The following is a 7,418-nucleotide window of genomic DNA, read 5'->3' as shown; positions in this document are numbered from 1 at the left end:
CTGTGAATGTGAATACCATGAAATGGGTTGCATTCCATGCGCTATTGTTATGCGAGGTAGCCATGTACACGCGTTCTTGAGTGCACGAGCATGCGCGCGCACACATCCGTGCACGCGCTTCTGCTCACGTCGTGCAACCCCGTCCCATGAGCAGGAATGCATTGCTCATGGGACGGGGTTGCATGACGTGCAACCATGCTTTTGAGAGCAGAAGCGCGTGCGTGCACACAGGAATGTGCTGGCTGCACTCGACTGATGCGCTAAGTACTTTGCATATCAATAGCGCCGGTCGTCAGGTGTGTTCAAATACGTTCTGATACATTCACACAAAACTAGTTAATGAAATGTGTTACATTCCTTTCGTAGAGGCAATTACACACTGTCTTTAGTATGCAAGGGAACATTTATGCGCATGCGCGGGAGCGCGCGCACGTTCCCGGGAGCGCGCGTGTACGTGGCGTCATTAGCGTGCGTGCACCCAGTGTTGAAAAGTGTTGAAATGAGCAACGAAACACTGAGCCTGACATACTGTAATACACAAACTATAAAGTAACCATCATGGTGCTGTTCTCAAAATACCCTCTAGGAGGCAGCATTGTGTAGCTGTGTAGCATGGTGTCTCACTTGAAGTTACACTCATGAACACACACACACGCACGCGCGCACACACGAATGCATGCCTGCGTGCGCGCACAAACACACACACACACTGTACAAGAACTGTTATTCCTTTAGAGATATTCCAGGCACTAGATTGCAGAAGGTTTAAAATAGAGCAGGTGTGATTCACACAAACCACCACCACTCATTAGGATGTAATGCCACATTTTTTACACTCTGTACCCAGTCTCTGGCCATCATATTTAATGTCAGTATGTTGATGTTAGGTGTGTCTGTGTGTGTGTCTGTCTGTCTGTGTGTTAGGGCTGACCTCGACTAGTCGAATAATCGATCGAAAGGAGCCGTAGTCGACTGCCAACCTCTTAGTCGAATGCAAAAAATATAAAAAATCATTCTTTCCAAAAGCAAAGAGGCCTAGAAGCATGGCTAACGCTAATGGCGCACATACCAGCGAGGCTAACTGCCCCAGAAAACGGGCACAGAGGCACTGAAAGAGGATTTCACACACTAGACATATCAAGATGTATCCATCAGTGGACCAATTGCATGCTTTTGCAGAGAACAAGAAGCCTTCAGTCGACTCCTTCAGACATTAAGCACCCCCCACAGCCCAAATGGAATGACCCCCATGGAATGACCCCCCCCCCCCATTTGAATATCAGTCGACTATCTGCAAATTTCGGCCAATCAAAGTCGACTATACAAATCCTTAGTCGGGGACAGGCCCACTGGCTGGACATGCATCATCAGGCTATAAACTGTTCCAGTCGTGAACTGAAGAGAAACTGAATTGATTTAATAACATCCTGGATTTTGTATTGAAATAAATATTAAATGGCGTTTTTTATATATATGTTTCATTGTAGCCCAATCCCACTCATTGACTATAGCTATTGGGGGAGGGAGCATGAAGCTTGCAAGTAAATCATTGATTTAAAAAAGCTAAATATGAGAGGCCTACCACCTTATTCCTTTCAAATAGCTGTGACTCCCCTCTCTGCACAGGGGGCCCGTATTCATAAAGTCCCCTCAAAGTAGCAGTGCTGCTGATCTCATAGCCGGGCCTTAAGATTTAGCGGGCCCGTTTCAACATCAAATGAAACAGCAAATAATGAGGTTCATGAACTGTATACTACCTCAAATCAAATGTATTTGTAAAGCCCACAATCACAAGGTAATGTCCCTGTGGGCCGGACAAGTCTTCTTTAAACAAGTCAAGAAGAAACATCACAATAAATCAATAACAAAACAAAAACACCATAAAATCCAAAATAAATGTAAAATAAATAAATGCAACACTCCCAGACATACCCCAGTGAAGGTAAGGAAAAATTCACTAAAAACCTAGCAATAGGAAAAAAAAACACCACAGGCAATGTGGAGGAGAGAAACCTTAGAAGGGGATCCTCCTTCTTGGATGTTGATGATAGTGTTGCTATGGATGATCGATGGGTGGAGAATAAAACAGGCGAAATAGTTGGTATGTATGTATATATATATGTGTAATAATTTTTTTTTTTAAAACAACAGAATCACAATAGGAAGCCAATGAAAATAAAATATTTCAGGCAAATCTGTGCATCAGGCAGGAAGCTGGCCACTGTGTCTAACTTGGCACGACACAGTTCAATTCGATTTCCATGACTTTCGTTTATTTTTTAGATTAGATTAGGGCCTTCTCTGGAGGGCTTAGAAAAGCCTTCTTTTGAAGAGGGCAAACCTTCTCTTGAAGAGGCCATGCCTTTTTTTGAAGAGGCCGAACCTTCTCTTGAAGAGGCCGAACCTTCTCTTGAAGAGGCCGAACCTTCTCTTGAAGAGGCCAAACCTTCTCTTGAAGAGGCCAAACCTTCTCTTGAAGAGGCCGAACCTTCTCTTGAAGAGGCCGAACCTTCTCTTGAAGAGGCCGAACCTTCTCTTGAAGAGGCCAAACCTTCTCTTGAAGAGGCCAAACCTTCTCTTGAAGAGGCCGAACCTTCTCTTGAAGAGGCCGAACCTTCTCTTGAAGAGGCCAAACCTTCTCTTGAAGACGACAAGCCTTCTCTTGAAGAGGCCAAACCTTCTCTTGAAGAGGCCAAACCTTCTCTTGAAGAGGTCAAACCTTCTCTTGAAGAGGTCAAGCCTTCTCTGGAGGATGATGTGCCTTATCTGAACTGAAATGTTTTCTAGAAGTTTTCCCTCTGGTGCAGTGTACATCAGTTTCCTCTTCAGCCTACATGTGTTATTTTTTTTTTGTATTTTATTTTTTAATTATTTTTTAAACATAACATCAAATTAGACACACAAGCATTAACAGTAAACATCCAATGAAATCACCATTTGAATCATTATAAATGTAGTATACGAGATATATACCTAATACTTGCTATCTAATACCCTACATACATATGCTCTCGCTCGCTCGCTCGCAGTAATAATCAACAATTATTTGTAAATAGAAGAAAATTCATTCATTGTCCTTGTGTTACATAAAACCCATCTGTGGCCTCGCGTAGAGGAAGGGCGTAAATACATGTTAAGATATTCAAAATCGTCACAGCAGTATAGTTTGTTTATACTTCAGAAGTATGATATTTGAACATGGTCCCCAAAATGAATGGAAGCGAATGAGGAGCCTGACACCTGGGAGGAATGCGGGTGTTGCAGCGTTGGGGATGTTTAAAAAATATAATTTAATATAGGGTAGGGTGAACAAACGTCCTCTTTTGCCCGGACATGTCCTCTTTTCACGCCCTGTCCGGGCCGTCCGGGGGGGGTTTATAAATTCATGATAATGTCCGGCTTTCACGGACCGTTTGCATATACTTAAAATGTCTGGCGCATTGCACAGAATACTACAGTAATCTGTTGCGTGTGTGACGTAATCCCTGAGAAGCTTTGTGGGCGGCTCTACAACTACGCTCACAAACAGAGGAAGAGAAAGGATACACGCAGAGGGGACAGAGCGCACCGCAGCTCACGTTCACAATGCCAAAGAATGTACTGGAAAACAGAGGATGCTGTAAAGTAAATGCAGCGGAGGGAGGGTGCGTTTGCATTTCATACTCTGAAACATCACAATCTATGGATTGCACAAGTGCCTTGCTAAAAAAGGCATTTCCAGACTCTGACACTGCCAAAAAGTTCAGTAGTGCGCGCACTAAATCCGAAGCCAATTGTTATAGCGCCCCACTCGACTCGATTGATGTCGCACATGAAGCACTCAAATCAAACCACGGAGCAGTGAAAATATTGCAATCATAATACAGTACTTTGACTGGAAGAGGGGTGGGCATGCAAACAAAATGAATCAAGGTTAAATACATCAAATGAGACAGCAGAAACCATTGCACAATATCTCATTGAAACATGGCAAGAAAAAAACGATTTGTCTGAAAAATATATTTGTTAACTGGATTTTCTATTTTCTATTATTTCATATATTTTGTTATTTATTTTTGTCCAGTAAGACTTGAAAAGAGAGCTATTATTTTGTTACAGGTTGATTTTTAAGTTATTATTGTGCCATTGAGATTTGTCTAGGCATAATCAAGCATGCTGATTGTTGAGTAAATTTGGTTTGGTGTGTCTTTGGTTATAGAGAGATATTGTTGTGTTATACAGTAAAATAATACTTGTATATCCATAGAGAGGAGGCATACTTTAAATATATTAAAACAATAATTCATCTTTGAGTAAACGTTGAGTATCATCAGGCATGCGTTGCTCATGGGACGGGGGTTGCACGCCGTGCAACCAGTCTGTGAGCAGAAGCACGCACATGCACGGATGTGCACACGCGCGCACACAGGAATGTGCTGCACTCGACTGATGAGCCAACTCGCTAAGTACTACTTTGCATAACAATATGGCCGGTCGTCAGGTGTGTTCAAATACGTTCTCAGATACATTCACACAAAACTTGTGAATGAAATGTGTTACATTCCATTCGTAGAGGCAATTAGGCACTGTCTTTAGTCTGTGCTATGCGAGGGAACATCTATGCGCATGCGTGGGAGCGTGCGCACGCGGCATCATTAAAACATAGTGCAACCAGTCGTCCCATGAGCAACGCATGCTTGAGTATCATTAAGTATCTCGAGGCTGGGGGGACATGTCCTCTTTTTTGGAAATCAAAATATGGTCACCCTAATTTAATATATAATATAATATAATAATTTGTGCTTCACCTAAAAATCTGGTCAGCAGCCTCCACTGATGTAGCGTGATTCAAACCCCCTCAATGTGCAGTTTCTAGTTAATCAGTCAGCAGCCTCCACTGATGTACAGTGACGAGTGAATCTGGTAGTTGGTTTATGACGTTAAAAACACGAAATAACATATAACGTTACAGCGTACAGTTTCTAGTTAATCAGTCAGGCGTCAGCCTCCACACTGATGTACAGTGACTGACGTTAAAAACGCGAAATAACATAACGTTACAGCGTACAGTTTCTAGTTAATCAGTCAGGCGTCAGCCTCCACTGATGTATAGTGACGCGTGACGCGAAATAACATTATACATTATATAACATTACAATGTACAGTTTCTAGTTAATCAGTCAGCAGCCTCCACTGATGTACAGTGACGCAAGAATCGCGTAGGTGTTTTGATAAATGCGTTGTGTATTCGCGTGATTCGATTCGGACAAAGATTACAGCTCCGCATTTAATTTCCGGGACCTGCCGCTCGCAGGGACCTCTGCCGCGCTTGCGGCAAAAGGGGGCGGGCTAGCGGCGTGGGGTCGTGGCCAATCAGAGAAAAGCTGAACACAAGTTGGTTGCCTTTAATGTTCACGCCCCCCGGACCCCCACTTGGATAATCCATCCATTTTCATTCGTTTCTAACCAGGCACTACAATTCATAATTATGCTAGCTTTTATTCTCTCCACCATTTCTAACCAGATTGCAATTTTGGTTTCACTGACACCTAAAATTCTTGCTGTAGAAATAGATAAATCACATCGAGATAGGTAAGAACCCATACCTTCCGGCACATTTTTTCCGGTTGAAACCATTGTGATGTTATCAGCTTTTTAGCCGCTGTGAGACCAAATAAAACTAGTCTCTTTAGCTGTATAGGGGCTGCAAACTGAAAAACATCATTCAACAGCAATACAGAGGGGTGTACAGGTATGTTCAGAAATAAGAATTCTGATAATTGTTGGGACACTTCTTTCCAGAATATCTTAACCGGTGGGCAATCCCAATACATGTGCATAAATGTACCCTCATCCCCATTTGTACATAAGGAACATCTGGAGTCTTGTTTAAGTCCCATTCTGTTCAATCTTATAGGAGTCAGGTATGCAGGGGCGTAACTGACGCCGGGGACATCGGAAAGTGTCCCCCCCACGTTTTACCGTCCAAAGAGCTGAGTCTGACTACCTTTTCTATTATTATGCAAAGAGCAGTAGATGGGGGTCGCATTCTTGCCCTGCACGGGCCAAGTACCCACTCGCTAAAGTACTTGTCTTTGCATAATAATAGCTCGGGTCGTCAGCCTAGGTGTGTGTTAAAATACGTCAAACATATTGTTTACACTGTCTTTCTTCTATTATAACCCTCCCAAATCATATTCAGAAAGTATCACAGAGACTTCTATTGACCAAGGAATTAGTTATTATTTCGCGGTTTATTCACATAACGTTATATTGTTTACACTGTCTTTCTTCTATTATAACCCTCCCAAATCATATTCAGAAAGTATCACAGAGACTTCTATTGACCAAGGAATTAGTTATTATTTCGCGGGTTTATTCACATAACGTTATATTGTTTACACTGTCTTTCTTCTATTATAACCCTCCCAAATCATATTCAGAAAGTATCACAGAGACTTCTATTGACCAAGGAATTAGTTATTATTTCGCGGTTTATTCACATAACGTTATATTGTTTACACTGTCTTTCTTCTATTATAACCCTCCCAAATCATATTCAGAAAGGCACACACAACATATTCCAGTTAACGGTATATTTTTTTAATGATTCGTTATGGCGTAATCAATACTTCCATGCGTATAAATTGCGTTCGCGACCTCCGTGTTTTGGGGGTAGTCATCAGAAACCTCGGATCCGGGATTCGCTCCCATCCGTCGGGCAAGAACTGTGGGTTTTCAGCCTCTCTCTCTGGAGCTTAACGGAGTTTCTGGAGGAGTTTCTGGAGGAGCTTGTCGCGGCTTCGCTCAACCAATCAGAGAGGGGTCTGCAGAAATAGAGTTCAACCAATCAGAGAGGGGTCTGCAGAAATGCGGCTACGAAATGTAGAGACGCAGAGGGGGGGGGCGGTTAGGGCCCCCCCCCCCCATCGACGTCACTCGCCACGCCCCCAAATCTGTCCCCGGCACACATTGAGAGAGAGTTACGCCACTGCAGGTATGTCCTATGAATATAATTAAGATTAATTTGTTGATGGTCCGGGTTTACGTGACGCAATTCGAACGTTTGCCCAGACTTCTTGCCAATCAAAATGTATTTCCAAGTCTGGTATATCCCTCCTCCAGACTGAGTCTAGGGGGAGGATTCCATACGAGGACGTTAGTAAGTGATGATAAAAATCAGATACGAAGCCTCTCGATGTCTCTCTTTCATAGAAGAATTTGTGATATCTGTGGTGCTCAATTGGTATCCTTAATGGGACTCCATGAGCCTTCAAACAATCCAATAACTGTGCGTAAAAATAATATGTGGAACTGGTGAGGTTAAATTTTTTATGTATGTCTTGATAGCTACAAAAACCCTGTTTGTTGAAAACATCTCCCAATGTGTGTATGCCCTGCTTTTCCCATTTGGGGTATCTTATAGGTCATTTTCCAAT

This window comes from Notolepis coatsorum (assembly GCF_963971535.1).
Source record: "Notolepis coatsorum genome assembly, chromosome: 15".
NCBI classification, from domain to species: domain Eukaryota; kingdom Metazoa; phylum Chordata; class Actinopteri; order Aulopiformes; family Paralepididae; genus Notolepis; species Notolepis coatsorum.
This window is presented reverse-complemented; position numbering follows the sequence as displayed.